At 39.9% G+C, this 19,102-nt stretch overlaps 1 pseudogene; it reads right to left on the reverse strand.

Annotated features, from left to right (window-relative positions):
• Nucleotides 1-558: 558 nt before the first annotated feature.
• On the reverse strand, nt 559-17,004 carry LOC119918033 (annotated as a pseudogene).
• Nucleotides 17,005-19,102: the final 2,098 nt, after the last annotated feature.

The raw sequence follows: 19,102 nt of genomic DNA on the forward strand, positions 1-19,102 counted from the left end.
TATGCCAAAAGACAAAGGGGCTGATTAAAGATTGGCAAAACTTAACATGAATCTTTCAAACCAAATAATTATTAATGTAAAGTGCAGCTTTAGTATTTTTAGAGCAAATGCCACGTGTTAAGTTCAGATAGAAATGTACAATACGGTACAGTAGCGCTAATAATATGAGGTAGATGATGGACAGGCTGATCATTGTCACTGTTCCTCAGACTTCTAAAATATGCTTCTTCAAGTTTTTTTTTACCACTTAAGCAATCATAATTGCATCATGTGCATTTTATCTGGATCCATTTTTATGCATCTATATGAGTAGCACAGATATCCTTTTGGTCCATATAGCTTCTAAAACCATGAACTGCTGGAATACTGCTGGCTGCATATACATACATTTGTTCAGTGCTGCTTAAACAATTCACTTTCATGTATTTTACACCCTTCATTTTAGACTGAAAGCAGGTGGCGTCCAGAATCTCTTCTTTGATCTCTAGCATGCACCAACAGAGGCAGAATCAAGTCATAGATTATTTAATGCAGCTTTAAGCCTACATTGTCTCTCAGATTCAAGGTTGTTGACATTTATTTGTACTTGTCGTATCTATGACAAGAGATGGAGACACACAGAGAAGATGAGGAGATGGAGGATGAACAAAGTGGAGTGAGCAGGAGCGCCCCCGCTGGTGGTGACAGTATTTGTGGCAGCTGTGCTGTTGTTGCTGGTGGTGTTGGAGGCTGGAGATAAGAACGTCCCCACTGTCTGAGCCAGGAAGGTCTGAAAGCGGCTCACTTTGGTGAAGACCATCACTGGATCTGCTTGTGTTTGACTGGTCCTGTTGTTTTCAACTGACAACACTGCTGCCTGGAACCAAGAGCCGCCCTGCTTACACATCACTGGACCGCCAGAACCACCCTGAACAAACAAGCAAGACGGAAAAGTTCAACTTCAACTTTTCCTGAAACTACAGAGAATAATGTTCAAAGTTTCACCAAATGTTCTATATGTACAATACTTTCTTGACATATGACATATGTTTTGTTTACTTTCTCACTGAGAGTTACATGTCAGTTTTAATTTCTCTCTCATGTTTGGTCATTCTTATGGATAATTAAACAGCTGGCCAAGGCACACCAGTTTGGAAATTGGCTTTTAGTCAAAACAGGCACATATACAGTGGTGTTGATCCATGTGCATTTCCCCTGGAAATAAATAGATTAATAAAATAAAATAAATATGAAGCCACACCCAGCAGTCAGTATGTTTTGAGACTGTTTTCAGTTGTTTCCAAAGTCAAGAATAAAGTCAAGTTTCCAATGTTTTGGGATCCACAAACACCTTGATAAAATAGAAAGACAAATGAAAGTATAATAATCACCTGCTCTCATTACTCACCTGCCCCAGTGTGAAAGAGCTCGTACAAATACTGTCAGTCGTTGACGTGTTTCCGCAATCTACCACTGTGGTCTGGAACTGCTGCAGAACTTGTTGCACTAAAGTTGGGAATGACAAGAAAATTTGACAATTATTTCGACTGAAACATGTGAATCAGGCCCAGAAGGCAGGAACCTAAACTAAACGAACATACATATTTTTACTGCTTTGTTTGTGTTAAAAAATTTAAGCAATGACCTAAATATTTAATCTAAAGAGGTGAAATGGTGCAGAGTTAGCATTACTGTGTCAGACTGTGTTATGGACTCACCCCCTCCTTGCCCGGCGCTCCAGCCAGCAGCCCAGCACGTCGAGCCCACAGTGAAGGTTTGTCCGTTGTCCAGGCAGATGGGCTGGATGTGGTTGGACAGGGTGGGTCTGGTTGCCAGACGCAGCACTGCTACATTAGACCCAGTGAAGTTGCTCAGAGTGATATTTGTCACAGCCAGTGTCACCTCAAAGGGGTTGGATCCATTCTGATTCAAACGACCCAAAACGACAGTCCATTCAGACGGTATGGGTGAACTGTGGGAGATAAAATGAACTGAATAAGGACTGAGGAGAACTCAAAACTTCAAAATATTGGTTTAAAAAAAGAACTCAGGCTTCCCAGATTCAGCTTCTTCTCATTAACAATAAAACTGTTATTTATACCAAACCAACAACATGTTCGTCCGTTTCTCAAAACTATCTAACTTTCTGTCTGTGCACTGTTAAAACAAAAATTGTGAAAAAACAGAAATATTCCCGGCAGCTGGGGCGCCAGAAAAATACAATAAAATAACACTAAATAACCAACTCGTAAAAATACAGAAATATTCCGGCAGCTGGGCCCCCAGAAAAATACCATGAAACAACAGTAAATAACCAACTCGTAAAAATACAGAAATATTCCGGCAGCTGGGGTGCCAGAAAAATAATCCACGCAACGCTTTCCTCTGGGCATACCTGGAGTGTTCACACACAACGCGATAACGCGAATAAACTTGCCATTACTACAGCTGTATGAACCCAAAGTAAAAATTTTGCTGTGATTAATAAACGCCTCAAACTGATGCCGAATAACTACAATATTTTGCAGATTTGTTAAATATATGAATTCATGCTTTGTCAGGTCTGTCAGCAAGACAGCAGGACAACAACTTCTAAAATGTTTGTTTTCTGAATGGGGTTTGGATCGATCAGGGCTATGCTATGCTAACTTGGTCACAGCAAAGTACAACGATAGCTGGAATAAAGTTACATACACATGTTTTCTGAACTCACTAGGTAGTTCAACCTCCTCGCTTTCTTTTCTCCCAGCAATGTCCAGTTTTGTCTGGTTTTTATATGAAGTAGTGCCAAACGACGCTAACAACACTGGATCCGGATATGCACAGAATCTAGCTGCTGAGAAACGCCAGTAAAGGTAAATCAACATTGTAATCCCAAAAACTGAAGTAAAAAGCTAAGTTAATAAACAATTTGCTCCGAGTTTCTCCCTCGTGCAAATGTTGTAGTTGTCAGTGCATAATCCAGTCCGACCACAGGTGTTTATTTGTCCAAAAGCTGGTGCGCAGCTCCCTGCTTCTCTCTCCCAAGTTTAGCAGCTCTCAGTCGGTCTGCAGATTTTCAATTGCCTGCTCTGCCTTGCCCTCTCCGCGCAACGCTCTGAAGCTGTCGGTGACGTAAGGACAATCTCAACGTTGACAGGCTATCGCGACTCAACGTCATGCGAAATTCCTTCGCGCTGCATTCGCATCGCCCCCTTTGCGTCACTTTGCGCCACAGGAAATCGCGGCTCTACGCGTGTTTGCATTGACTTTGTATGTACTGTAAACTCATCGCCCCAAACGCTCGCTTCGTTTTTGGTCTGAAAGGAACATAAAACCCATGGCCTCTGGCATCAGTTGCCAGTGCATCTCTTAAGATGTTGGGGAGTGAGTTTTACTCCCTGCACTGCCTTGCTGGCTTCCATTACACTAGTTATGTGGGTTTAGGGATGGAAATGTCTAGGCTAACTATTGGAAGGACAGACATGTAATTGGTGTAAACATGTAAAAGACATTAATGGTTCCCACAGGATGAATCCTAATTCAGCTTTGGGGATGTCTTACTTTAGTCTTGTTTCTATTGAGTGTTTAAAATAAATGTTTTGTTCTTAAATGGCTCAAACATTAAACAGACTTTATCCCACCCAAGACATCACTCCAGGTTTCTCACCTTGAGAAGCAGTTGGCGTTGCTCAACACAAAGTCCAAAGCCACCAGAGTCCCACCACACACATGACTTCCATTGTTCTGTAGGCTCGCCATCCATGGCCAAACACCAGGTGTCGCCAACATGCTTCCTCCCAGAACACCTGAATTCAGTGGGGCTTGGCCACAGACCACAGCTGGAGAGAAAAGCAAATGGTAGATAATAAAATTTTTTTTTTAGCGTAAAGCCTTATCTCAGACCAAATACTGTCGATCCACCATTACGACATCATGTTGTTTAGTTAAACGTTGTTCATGCCCACAGAGCTTTACTGTATTTCTGTCATTGAGTGTGCAGCTTGTATAACAGTGTAAATTTGCTGTCCCCTCAAAATAACACATCACAAAGCCATTAATGTCTAAACCGTTGGCAACAAAAGCCAATTAGCCATTTTCCCTCCCCTGTCTCATGTGACTCAAGGATGTTACAAGGTCTCAGGTGTGAATAGAGAGCAGGTGTGTTAAATTTAGTGTTATCGTCTCACACTCCCTCATACTGGTCACTGGAAGTTCAACATGGAACCTCATGGTAAAGAACTCTCTGAGGATCTGAAAAAAAGAATGATTGCTCTACATAAAGATGGCCGAGGCTATAAGAAGATTGCCAAGACCCCAGAAACTGAGTGCAGCACGGTGGCCAAGACCATGCAGCAGTTCACCAGGACAGGAACCACTCAGAACAGGCCTCGCCATGGTCGACCAAAGAAGTTCAGTGCACGTGCTCAGCGTCATATCCAGAGGTTGTCTTTGGGATATATACGTATGTGTGCTGCCAGCATTGCTGCAGAGGTTGAAGGTTGCTGTCAGTGCTCAGACCATACGCCGCACACTTCATCAAATTGGTCTGCATGGTTGTCATCCCAGAAGGAAGCCTCTTCAAGGCAAAAGGTTGTTTATTAGTCATTATACAGCACAAGGCTGCATAATGAAATTAAATTTGTAGTTCCTTCATGCTACACACACAACAAATAATTAAGTGTAGGCCTGTATTAAAACATAAAATGAAATAAAACAATACAGTTATTTATACACATATATACAAACATGTATACACCCACCCACACAAACATTCCACAGTGCTTTTTTTGAATTTGCATCTGGGGTGAATGTAAAAGGCAGCAACCAGATGATAATATAATAAGGTTCATCTTCACAATAAACAGTCTGACATTTGGGAAACATCATCAATGTAAAACTTCCTCTCATCCTGCCGAGTGCTTGAACCAGGAGTGCTCTTCTAAAGATGATGCACAAGAAAGCCCGTAAACAGTTTGCTGAAGACAAGCAGACTAAGGACATGGATTACCCGAACCATGTACTGTGGTCTGATGAGACCGAGATAAACTTATATTGTTCAGATGGTGTCAAGCGTGTGGGGCTTCAACCAAGTGAAGAGTACAAAGACAAGTGTGTCTTGCCTACAATCAAGCCTGGTGGGAATGTCATGGTCTGGACCTGAATGAGTGCTGCTGGCACTAGGGAACCATGAATGCCAACATGTACTGTGACATACTGAAGCAGAGCATGATCCCTTCCATTCAGAGACTGGACCGCAGGGCAGTATTCCAACATGATAATGACCCCAAACACACCTCCAAGACGACCATTGCCTCACTAAAGAAGCTAAGCGTAAAGGTGATGGACTGGCAAAGCATGTCTCCAGACCTGAACCCTATTGAGCATCTGTGGGGCGTCCTCAAATGGAAAATGGAGGAGCACAAGGTCTCTAACATCCACCAGCTCCGTGCTGTCGTCATGGTGGAGTGGAAGAGGACGCCAGTAGCAACCTGTGAAGCTCTGCTGAACTCCGTGCCCAAGAGGGTTAAGGCAGTGATGTAAAATAATGGTGGCCACACAAAATATTGACACTTTGGGGCCAATTTTGGCATCAAATGGAGGGAGAAAGTGTTAACAAAGTCTGGGCATTGCAGGCAATAACGTGGGGCTGTGGTTGTTGGAGCCAGGGTGGTTGAAGTGAGGGTTGTTGAAGCGAGAGTTGTTGAAGTGAGGGTGGTTGGAGGTGCTGGCAGGCCAAGACAGGTGACACTGAGGTCACCGTCAGTCCCAGTGGACGTGAAGGTAATGAAGCCTGGCTGGTTGCTGGTGATCTGGCTGTTGATCCAGGACTGATACTGGGACACTTGGGTGTAGACTCCTGGGAAATTAGGCAGGGCACAGCCTATTCCAAAACTCCCGATTCCCTCCTGGATCCAGCGGCCGCCCTGCTTGCTCACCATCGGACCTCCCAAATCCCCCTTTTGAGAAAGAACCCATTAGGAGAAGGAATCTTTGCAGAAGGTCAAATCTGACACAAACACAGGTGTAAAAATTATCACCTGACAGGAGTCCTTCCCTCCCACCCAGAGCACATCATGTTGTTTGTGATTGAGCCCACTCCATAGTTACAGTTACACTCTCTGTTCCCCACAGCCGGAACCTGCACCGCCATGAGGTTTCCTGGGGAAGGAAGGGACACTGAAGAGACAAAAATTCAGTTTAGTAAACAACACAAGTGGTGAAATGTAGTTTAAAATGGTTTCACACATAATGGACTGTTTAACTAATTAAAATTTTCATTTAATTCATTAATTTGGCTAATGTCTGCATACAGATTGACCATAATCATATGGTATGGAGCGTAAATCTAACAAATAACAAATAACAAAAACACAAAATGATGGAATACTGCTTGGTAAACAAGAAACCTAAAATATTACTTCAGAAAGACACCCAGATTGCCAGTAACTTTTGTTTTGTCTGATTGCAGCAATAGAATTAACTTGTACATAAATAGCTACATTACATAATACTTTGGTAGATAAGTTTCTCGGAAGTTCATTATGCTTACTTTCTTACAGTAAAACGGATATGATACTCGATTCCTAGACAGTTATCATTACAAAGGTTGCAAATTATCTGGTTTCTATCCAGTCCTTGATGATTTCCAATGCAATTCTAGTATTACTCACCTTGAAATTACAAATAGCCTGTCTTATAATTCTAAGCTCACTTTGCCACTTTTGCGTAAATTGATCTTTCAGTCTCTGTTTGACAGTTAGTTTCAACCGGTTAATGTTGTTACACTTTTGGCTAAGCCAAAGGAAAGACAAACCACATCCAGTCATCCAGTGCAGTACCCGTGGTGATGCATATACACCTGCATTATGCAGGTTCAGCAGATAGTTGTTTATTATTCAGTTGAGGTTATTTTCTTTGCCTTTTACCAGCTTCCCCCTATGACCAATAATTGTCGTTTTCACTGAGACACAGAATTGTTTTCTCCCCAGCTCCCCAAATACCATATTATTGCAGCTCGTCATCTTAACTTTTAGGATGCCTTTTTTTAAATTTGGGGTGCAGTTTTACCGGTAAATCTATATTTACAAATCCTCACACGCATACACAACATAACCAGTGTAACTAACTTGTCCAAAAAATCCAGTATGATGTTATCAGGTAAATCAAATTTCCTTTATTTGCCAAGAACGGCAAACATTGCACAGGAGGCTTGTTTATGCTGGCCGAACAGATACGTTAAATGACTCATTATAATTCATAATGACACACAGATATTTAAAACAATGGACGATTTCAAAATTTTCTCCATTAAATGTAAACTCTAATATGCTGGTGTCAGCTTTTCTACAACCAAAAACTATAACCTTAGTTTTGTCATTGTTAATCTGTAACTTCCACTTTTCACAAAAGTCACGCAAATGATCTATTGCTTTCTGTAGGCCTTCTTTTGTAGGGGAAATAATTATTGTGTCTTACATTGTGTCATACATCAGTACCATGAGGCAGGCTGACAGTCATTTTGTATTATATAATCCTCTAGGTCGATGGTAATTAACACAGACAGAAGTGGTGATACGTTTTCACCCTGTCTTACTCCTCTCTTAAGAACTCAGACTGAGAGCCATCAACAAATACACAAGATTGGATAGTTTTGTACATATTCATTACTACATAAAATAATTTACCATTAATGCATACTTTTAACAATTTATGCCACAGTGCATCACTCCAGACTGTTTAAAATGCCTAACTATAGTTAACAAAAGAACACCATACAGATCTACAATATTCTTCAACAAGAACATATGATCTATATATAAATATCTAATAGCTTCTTCTAAATACTGTCTGGGTTTCCCTCAGAATACAATTGAATCTCGCAGAACTCTCATAATCTTGTGTTCAACACATTTGTCAACAATTTACCCATAAAACTCAAAGGTGTAATGCCCCTGTAGTTGTTACATTTAACAATGCCTCCTTTCTTCTAATAAATTATAAGGGAATAAATGCAGAATCCAAAATGTTGTTAAACAGGGAAACATATAGAGGCGTGGTGGCGATGGCACAATGGATAAGACTATGCCTTTGGTGTGAGAGACCCTTCCACCAATGTGTCCCTGAGCAAGACACTTAACCCCTAGTTGCTCCAGAGTGGTGCAACCTCTGACATTTATAGAAATTGTAAGTCGCTTTGGATAAAAGCGTCAGCTAAATAAATAAATGTAAATGTATAAAATACATGCAGTATGTTGTCAACTTTAGGCAGCTCGATCGTTGTCACATACCAGTCTTTTAAAATGTTCAATAAAGTCATTAGGCGAGACTGAACAGTTCTTCTTTTTCCTATAATTATATATATATAAATATCCCCCTCTCACCCCTTGCGGGGTGGTATGTCTCATCCTCAAGCTCGGGTCCTCTACCAGAGGCCTGGGAGTTTGAGGGTTCTGCGCAGTATCTTAACTGTTACTAGGACTGCACTCTTCTGGACAGAGACCTCTGATGTTTTACCTGGAATCTGCTGTAGCCACTCTCCCAGTCTGGGGGTCACGGCCCCCAGTGCTCCGATTACCACTGGCACCACTGTTGCTCTTACTTTCCACATCTTTTCTAGCTCCTCTTTCAGCCCTTGATATATCTCAAGCTTCTCACCAGTTTGTCAGTCTGGTCATTCTCATCTACCTTAGGAGTTGTCTTCCATTTTGACCTTGGGACTTCCGGCCCATACTCATGGCAGATGTTCCTGTACACTATGACAGCTACCTGGTTATGGCGTTCCATGTACGCACTTCCTGCCTGCATCTTACGCCCCTGCTGTTATGTGCTGTACTGTTTATATATATATATATATATATATATATATATATATATATATATATATATATGTTCTGTCCATCCTTTGTATTGTAACTTATTATAGTGTTTGCTAATGTCACAGATTATAAGTATCCCTACACACAGTTACAGGAAGGTTTTGACCCAGAGAAACAGTCAGAGTGCTCGTGGTTATGCCTGTGCTGTAATCAGAAGAGAAACAAAACAGTGCAAAGACATGAAAAACAGAAATGTAGTCAAGAGCACTTTAGCAGACACTAAGTCCATTTTAAGACCATGTCTATTCTAGTTTGTATGGAGCCTGATAGATGTGCCAACAGCGAGATATTTTTCCCACAAATTAGTAATTTATATCCTTAATCCTTAATTCATTTTTATAAACTGAAAAACATCTTTTTCTTTTTAGCAAAACAATTTGTTCATTACCTTGCGAAGCAGTGAGCAGCAGTCAGCACCCATTGATCGTTAATGAGGGTTCCTACACAGAAGTGGAACCCAGAGCTTCGTAGACTGGCCTGCCAGGGCCAGCTGCCTGCAGAGGCCACCTGTCCTCCAACAATCTTGGTGTTGAGTGTTGGCTGACCACACACTGAGGAGAGAGACAATAAAGACAGAGTGACCAATCTGGGGTTGACAACAATAATGAAACTATAAACAAAACGTTTATGTCCCAAAAACATGTTTAAAATGTCTCACAAAGACAGGCAGACAGGAAGTAAAAAAGTGAGCATAAAAACTTTAACTTACCACTTAGTTGTGAGTAAGACACTAAAAATAGAAGAAAAAAAACACTTTTGAAACAAGAAAACAAGTTTGTATTTACATCTTCTGATATGTTTCATGGTATTTTGACATGTGATTTTTACATGGGATGATATTTGTAATCACCTGTAAAATGTATTAATAAACAGATTCAAAGATTTTTTAGAATTGACACACTTTCAACCCTGCCCTCTCTCAGCTAACCGCCTGTGAAATCCTTCTCTAATTACAGAAAAGGAGTCTGCAGAACCCAAGGTGACTTTAAATGTCTTGTTTTATCCAAACATCACTCCAAATTACAAACATATTCAGTTTCCTGTAATAGAAGGCAAAGAAAACCAGCAAAAAATCACAACTGGTCTAAAGCTGAAAGCATTGAATGTTGATATTTCTGCTTTGGAGATTCATTTTCTGTCAATCAATGAATAAATTACTCAACCAATCATTTCAGCTCTGATTCTTATGCTACCCTTCCCAGCAGTGTTTTAAAAGTGTAACCTTTGTCATGAAGGTGTTATTATACAAGATTCTGGAAACAAATGGATGTAAGTTCTTGTGTTTCCCCTCAGATTTCCTTTAAAATGTATAAATTACTTGAGAGGACTCGGACACTTGTTTGGCCATAAATCAGCCATCAATACCTTTAAATTTACTGTAACTGAACTGTTTTTTAATGTGTTTTTTTTTTAAGTTCACCGGGAAAAAAACAATAGAGAATACTTGAGAGACTTTACCAACCACAGGGAGCATATTTCTCGTAAAGCATAAATCACTTTTTTAGTCTGTCATCATGTCTGATGATGGACATGAAAGAATGTCAACAGACGGAGCAGCGTACCTGTAACTGTGCTAACAGGTATCTCAGGCCTGACAGGTACGCTTATGATCACTGACTGTGAAACGGTTGCAGTTTGGTTAAGTAAGTAGAGTGACTTAACTCACATGACATAAGTCCATAACAATATACAAGGCCAATTTATACTTCTCTGTTGAGTCTAAAGATGTAGCCCTACCGTAATGAGCATTTATACTTGTGTGTTGATGTCTCTGCAAATACACATCCAAAACCCCAGTTTTTAAATGTTCCCTTGTGTAGACTTCCACCAGCCGAGTCGGCTGACTTCCGGGTTTAGTCCTCCGCTAACTTGAACGGGGCTACAATTATTTAATCTTGCAGCTCTAATGTTATGTAACAAAATGGATGAAATTCTGACAGTGACAACAGTAAGAGAACGCATCACCATTCAGATGCACTTTAGTATGTACAAATTAAGTTAATCACCTTTTTTGAGTCTGATTGAGGGCTTTGTTGCATGTAATCCATCAACTCTCTCGCCTTATTTCCTGTCAGCTCTTTACAGTCTAAAAAACTTTAAATTAAAACTGAAAAAAACAACAAATTCCCCCCCAAAAGCCAGTTCATAGATTAATTCCATGTTTTTGGTTATTAATTATTGGCTTTGATGATGACTTTGCAGTATATCTTTGCTGTAAAAACCTGATTATTTTGTCTCTAAACTTGTATAAGATTTCCATTTTGTCTCAAAGATGTCAATTATAGAATATTTATTCTAATCTGTGGGACCTTAATTGGATTTAGTAAACGCTGGTTAGCCTGTATTAAAGTAATCAAACATACTTTTTAATCCATGTAATCCATCTTGACTTTTGCAGTTTTACAGTGGACTGGTTTTGTGTTTACTTATAAACAAAGCCTTTAGGAAAGACTGACCTGACGTCACTCTGTAAAATAAAAGATTAAAGTTTTGTGGTTCTACTCACAGAGCAGTAAGCAGCATCTTATCCCAGAGGGAATACAACAGCAACCACAACTTTATATAGAGGATGTAAACTAGGATTTTAATTTATTTCAATCAATCTTTATGCTTTATGTAGTTTGGATTTGGGCTTTTTTTGCCAGTTTGTCTTGTGAAATGTGGTTTAATGTTATGGGTATTTATTTCCTGTGTGTTGGTAATCCGTGTTGGTTGATTAGGATGGGAGGTTTGTATTTTCTATGTTTTTATGGATGAATAAAATGAACCTTGAACCTCGTCTCTGCCTCTTGACCAGAGGTCGCCTTGACAAGGCATTTAACACTTAAACCCGCTGGTCAGCCTGTTGTGACACTGGGGAGGAATGTTTGTTAAACTGTCTGTCTTGTCTAAGCATTTAACACTTTATCACACAAAGTATATATAAATAAACTAAATTATTAAATTATTCTGCCTAATGTGTACTAACATTAAACCATACATTTCCATGTCACGTCATATAGAAAGTAAATAATCTATTTGTGTGTGTATTGGCCCACATCTCTTAACTTTGGGTTAAATCATTTTGGCAATGTTCATCAAGGATTTGCATACTTTAATCTAAAAAAAATTCACCCTGATTGAGTACTCATTATCCACAATTTCTGCCGCATTCAGTCACAAAAGCATCTGCTCTCACATAGATTTACATGCTTACAAAAACTTTCCTTTTGGTCTATTAAGGATCAAATCACACAACAATACCCATTATAGTGAAGTAAAGCGGTTGTGCTGATTCTGGAGACATTGAAACTTGATGATGCTTTAAAGAAATTATACTTTACAGGCAAAACAAAAAGGAATACAAAAATAGAAAGGTCTCAGAAGCTGAATGCAAACGGTGACTGGCAGGAAAGATTGCATTTATTTCACTCAGCTGTTTCCTGAACTCCTTGTTACGTCCCAGCTCACTAGGGGGAAAGGGGACGTACGCATAAACCAGATGTATTCGGTAGGGTGGAAAAGGTATTTATTTGTACAAGAGAGTTTTGACAAGGTTAACAAATTAGAGTTGGGGCAAGTAGGTGCTGCGAAAACATAAACTCAAGAAAACAAAAGGAGATTCCTCCAAAACGGGGATTACTAACTCAAAACTAAAGTGAAAACAAAAACCTCTATTTAGGGCGTCTCAAAACAAAACACAGGGAGCGCAGCACCCCTAAACCTAGTGTTGCTAAACAAGGAAAAATCTTATGTGTAGGTTGGATGTCAGTACTTACTCCAAGCCTGGCCCAGCTCTGCAGACACACAGTAAAACACAAACTAGACCCAGGTGGGTCTTTACATAAATCAACACCTACTGACTCTCAGTAGTGACAGATACTGCTGCAACAGAGCCTTTAGCTACACATTTAACAAAGACTACTCTTAACAGGGTAAATACTGACTCTCAGTAGTGACAGATACTGCTGCAACAGAGCCTTTAGCTACACATTTAACAAAGACTACTCTTAACAGGGTAAATACTGACTCTCAGTAACAGTAACAAACAAGCCACTGAAGTGAAGCTGCTGCAACCGACAACAATACATATGCATTTTAGGCTCAATACAAGCAGCGGTCGGCACAGAGACAAAACAGTTCAGGGCGAGGGGGTCCTTGCACAGCAGTATGGTGGCTTTTGTAGCTGCAGGCCTCAACCACAGCTCCCAGACTCGGGATTGGTGGACGGTCTCGGGACTGCTCCAATCAGGATAGCAGTAGGCTGGAGCAGACAGATCCTCACCGACAGCCAATCCTCAGCCGGGGATTGCACAGCCTGCTTAGCATACTGGGAAAACACATTGACAGAAACCAAACACAAGGCTGCTACCAGCGGCTGTAACATCCTTTAGAAAGATTACCTGCCACGGTTAGAAAGAAGTTACAGTGTTTTATTATCACATGTACAACAGTTACAGAGAAACATTTTCATATATGTAAGTTTTGTTTTTTTTTACTTTTATGCATCGAGGCAAAGTTGTAAATTAGGCTAAATGAAGACATGAGTTCAGTGCAAAACTATGTTTATCGCAATACATTTATATGACGACTATAGTTACTACTCACTTTGGTTTAGTTTATTGCATTGTTACAGATTTGTGATATTGTTTCCTCTACTCTTACTACTCTTACTTAATTAAAATATTCTACTTCCTCCTCATTCAGCGATCATTGGATCTTAAACATTATTAACTCAAGTGTGTGTGCAGTGAGGAGGGTTCTTATCTTGTGTCAGGAGAGTCAGCAGAGTTGCAACACAGAACACTTTGTACAAAGCCATAACTGTAAGTCCATATCATCAGATATGCGCTGGCATAAATAACCTTCTTCTCCCCTCTCCCTCTCTCTCTCTCTTTTCTCTCTCTCTCTCTCTCTCTCTCTCTCTCACTTACAACCTCCAACATAAACAACAACAAAGTGACTTACATTTGAGGAACAACATACAAGCATCAACAAACTATCAAATACAGAACGAGATCTACAACTGACAATGCATACGAGTAAGGGCAGCAATAAATACTAGTAAGAGCTACTAGCACGTATCGCATCAATGGGGTAAATACCTAGGGAAAGAAGTAAAAGTTAACAAAAAAGTGCAATCAATACAGGAGACATGTAAGGGGATAGAAGAAGAAGAGCACAGGAAGTGCATGTTAGATGTTGGGAGTTAGAGGCGTTATAAGAGGTTCACGGAAGAGTTTTTCAAGAGCTTCTTGAAGTTAGAGAGGGATACCTCTGCTCTGATGGCGTGTGGTAGCTCGTTCCACCATTGTGGTGTCACAGATGAGAACAGGGATTGAGATTGCATGGTAGTAGATACTCCATATGTACTGCATTTTTCAACACCTGTAGTAACTACTAACTTCTTTAGATTAAGATTTAAAATAAATACAGTGTGTTACAAATAAAACTTTTTCGACCTGTGACCCCTTACAAAAATCTGTATCTAGTAGTATATAGTTGTCTCACATTCTTAAATTTGACTAACTTTTGAGGCCCAAAGAGGTTATTTATCCACTATCCAGAAAAGTCCAAAAACTGAAATCAGATTTGTTTATCAGCACTTTGTTTTTCTTCTTCCCTCTCCCAGTAATCATCTCACGACCCCCCAGATTTATCTGGTGATTCTTTGGAAGGGCCTAGGTTTGGAACCACTGGACTAAACTAGCTAACTGTACATAAAGTAGTTAAACTAGCAAACTGTAAACACTGATGCATCAGTATTAACAATCTAATGCCAGATACAATCAGATATCAGCCACAGGAGACATTTGACTGCAGATACTGTAGGTAGATTTATTAGCATTTTGAATGACAGATTATTACTTTTACTTCAATAGCCTGAATAATCTACGCACTTCTTCCACTACGTTTTAAACCACTACAAGAGTTCAAACAATTAAGTTAGTGCTTCGTGTTGATTGATTTAAAACAACGCTGGCAGGCTTCCACAGACCGACATTCATGAATCTCACCTGGCAACATTCTACATCAACATTTTGAGTTGTCATGATTGATGTATTAATCTGTAAGCAGCATTTAAATGTTGTAGATGGACGAGGTGGAGCTAAATTAAAGTGCTTTATATCCAAATCTATAATATATTAATATTATAAGCAAAGCACTGCGTTTGGTTGGAGAACACACTAACAACAGGCTCTTCCTCTTGGTCTTTTGAACGCACTTCTTGGTTCACTAACATAAGACATACAGACACACAAGTTATGACCAAGTAGTGCAAATACAACAGAGTAATCTTAGTATACTGGTATGTAGTTTAGGCCATGTTTTTATGTTTCACATTGTAGTAGAAATGGCCCCAGCAATGTTAGCTATCATGCAGTAGCCTACACAGAAGTCTACTGAATTTTTAGTGTTGCGCCTTTTGCCTTTAAACAGGAGATAATTCCAGCCCTCAGCTTCAAGGGAAGTTTCTTCATCTGTCCCTGTAAGAAATGTCATCACAGGACTGACATGTACAGACCACATAATGGGCACTATTATTACTATATGACAACATAAAATACAGCAGTTGACTGCTGATCGCAGTGGAAGCAGGCACGTGCACACATAGACATCAAAAGGGGCTTCAGCACCTGCCCTTTTTCTTCCTCAAGAGAAAGTGCCCTTTTTACTGGGATGCTTTTTAAAAAAAATGTATAAATGAATATACAGTATATTTATTCCCGTTTCCAACAGATTCCCTCTCAAACAAATATCTTTTTTGGGGAAAAAATCTAAATAGTCAAGAGTAATAGTCAGTCAATCTAAAATCAGGTTGGAAGATGAGACTTTGGAGTTCTGATGCTCGCTCGCTCTCTCTCTCTCTCTCTCTCTCTCCCCTCCAGCTTCTCTCCCAGCAGTGGTTTTCTTGGCTTGTGTGGAAATGCAAATTAGGCGTTAACTAATTAAAATGCTCCAATTTGCACACATTTGACAAGTCACTGCAGGTAAATGGGATAATAACTAAAGCATATCACCACAGAACCTCCCCAGTTAATGACTTACATCAAGAGTATTTTCCTCTGAAATGTGCTTTGTAAATATGCAGATTAGCTTGTTTTGGTTAATATAGAATAAATCTACAGATGCAAATAGACTTAAAACCAACACCACCAACTAATAAACCAACCAACCAACTAGTAAAAGAAGACATGGAAGCAAAATAGATCAAAGTCTCAAAATTGACCACTCCATGAAAAAATTGCCTTAAAGAGTAACTTCATAGTTTTGATGGTCGGCTCCTCATCTAATAACTCTCCATTCTATTAGTTTGTTGTATGCTGATAGATCCTTATATATAATACAGACAGCCCTCCCTCAAATGTGAAACTAAGTCCATGTCACCATAAGTAATTTTTTTTTTGTGTGTGTCTAATATAATAGCGATAATAATGTATTTGTATCAATACATTAATGTATTCAGGCAATTCAGTATTCTGTTGCTTGGCTGTGTGAAGCTGAAGGTTATCTTTACTTATTTGGCATCTTGCTTGTGAAACAAAAAGTATTTAAATAACATTTATTTTAATTATGCCTGCAGCCCAATGCAACAGTTTAGTGGAGATTTATGTTAAGTATTAGTGAAGTGTAAGAATTGAAACGATTTATTGTGTGAAAAACAAATTATTAATGAAACTATGTCATAAATATTATTATATATATATATATATATATATTGAAACTAGTAGCATAGAGAACATGCACATTGTGGCATAGTTTCCTTTGCTGTTGCCTGCTCCTGTGATAAATCTAGTGAATATAAAGAAGACCGTGGTCTCTGTGGGAACTGATTATTTTGTAGAAAAGTAAAAATGTTGTTGAGGTAATATATTTGTCTTGTTTAAAAAAAATGCCCTTTTTTTCCACTTGAGCCCCTACCCACCAAAATGTCTGTGCACGTCCCTGAGTTCCAACAGCGTGCTTCATGTGTTTCCCCAAGTCTGGACACTGATCGGGGAACCGTCACAGCTCAATGGTATGTGTAGGAATGTGTTTTTTCTTTGTTTTGCTCTTTTGGTGTGCCTGCTGAGTGCTTGGTGTATTTGTGTTTGGTGTCTGTCTCTGTGTTCTGCTCTATCCTCGTGCTCTGGATGCAGCTGGTGGGCGTGGTCGCTTCTGCTCCTGCCTGCACACCCAGGCCCATCTCACCACCTGTTCCACATCCTGCCATCAGCTCTACCCATTTAAGCCAGACCAACTTTCCAGTCCCTGCCGGATCGTTGGATCATCCTGTATGAGTACACGCCAGCTGGCACGTACTAGCGCTTTAATCTAGATCTACCTGTTAAATTATCTGTTGTTAATTTACTCTTTCTTCACTATAACCCAGAGCCCACATTGTGTTTGTGCTCTATTTTCAAAAAATAGTCCTTTTTGTTTGAAAACCTCACTCTGGTCTGCATCTGGGTTCTGGTCAACGGTCCTGACAGGAACAGCTTTTCAAGTTGAAATGATGGTTCTGACAGTGAAACTAGCTTGTCCTAAAGCCTTCATTTAAGTTGATTGTGATATCAATGGTTTTTATTAGATTTTTTTTTATTGATCTGCTCTAGCCTACATATAGACTAATTACGTAAGTCCATATCTCGGCAGTTATGACTTGTAGCACACACTTTCAAAAATAAAACTACTGGTTAATGTGAAAAGGCACGTTGTTAATGATATGCAACGTCGCAAAAAACAATTTAATGTTGAAAGCGAGTGTTTACAAAGTTGATGAGAGAACAGAGAGGGACTATCCTTCTGGGCACAAGAAGAGAAAATAACTCTGTGAGAGTGACTTTTGGGAACAGCAGTCAGGTAAACTTGTGGAACTACTGTAGGAACTAGGAACCTTTGGAAGAACTCACTGCGTTTCCACAGAAGGGACCAGGGTCTAAATTTAGTTCTAGGATCTTTTTTTTACCCCCCAAAAAGTCCCTGCTCAGGGGTAGTACTTTCCGAAAGCACCGGTACTTTGGGGGGGAGGGGCTTTCTGAATGGCCGAGTAGAGGCTACTGGCTTTAAATCGAGCATGTCAGCTTTCTTTCTGCTACTGCTCCTCTCTTTTCCACGGCTGTTTGCAAACCAATAAATCTCAATCAACAGTGAGATAGCTACACAAGTCTCCCTGATGTCCGCCTGTGATCAAATGTTGGCATTAAATGTAGGATTTAAAAGTTCCCGGGACTTTTGGTCGAAACCCGGCTTTAGCCTAGCCTCATGCATAAAATAAAACTAGCGCATCCGGCTGAGCAGTGCTACTGTCCGCATCCGGACCTTATTGCATTCCAGCAACAACATTAGTGGCACTGATCCAGTCAGCACGCAGATGTGATAGCACTCCTCATAGGTCCACATAATTTTAAAACAAGACATGCTGGATCATAAGCCAGTATGACCACAGTTGATCCAAATCCAGTACCAGCACAGACCCAGTCCAGACCTCTTTAGCAGGTCACACAGACCCAGGTGAAATACAGGCAGCCTCAGCCAGCACGAGCACAGCCAGAGATGTGCAGCAAGCAGCAGTCTTAACAAACTTTATTTTTAGAGGATTTTTCTAGACGAGGTTTCCATTCAGGCTTATTACAGAGACAGACAGTTTTAAAGCTACGCAGAGGCTACACCGTTGATTCGACACAGAAGTATAAATTACACTTAACAGCATACGTAAAATAGGTATGTGTGCTTATGCTCCGGTCATATTCCTTAATATTAAAGTGCTAAGCAAGGAAAGCTGGTAAGGCACATACTAACACATTTCATACACAAAAATGTACATGAGGGATGTCGGGGCCTGGGCCCCTGTAGAGCTTTATGTCTAGCCCCTGGTCATAAACCACCAAGGCTTTCATCATACATACATACATACATACATACATACATACATACATACATACATACATACATACATACATACATACATACATACATACATACATATACTCACTTTTGACAATCACCCTCTTCTGGCTTCCTGGTTCTGACAGAGTCCTGGTGCCACAGCATCACAGCTTTTGTAGGATCAATCAATTTTTTATACAGTCTATGGATCTTACCGCCAAGTTTGTTCTTTTAATGTTCTGCTTCAGCCCCATTTTCTTCTGTGTCATTGTTGGTTAGGTTACTACACCTGGTAAATGTTGCAACATTACCGTGCTAGCCAGCTAGCTAAATGTTAAAATCAGTCCAAGAACTCAAAGCGCAACTTTCGTACTCTCTTTATTACGGCAATATGCTGGCTCACTGCACTGTATAAA

The sequence above is a fragment of the Micropterus salmoides genome, unplaced genomic scaffold, assembly GCF_014851395.1.
Source record: "Micropterus salmoides isolate LMB-PRFRI ecotype aquatic unplaced genomic scaffold, ASM1485139v1 Ms_hic_scaffold_10, whole genome shotgun sequence".
Classification (NCBI taxonomy): Eukaryota; Metazoa; Chordata; class Actinopteri; order Centrarchiformes; family Centrarchidae; genus Micropterus; species Micropterus salmoides.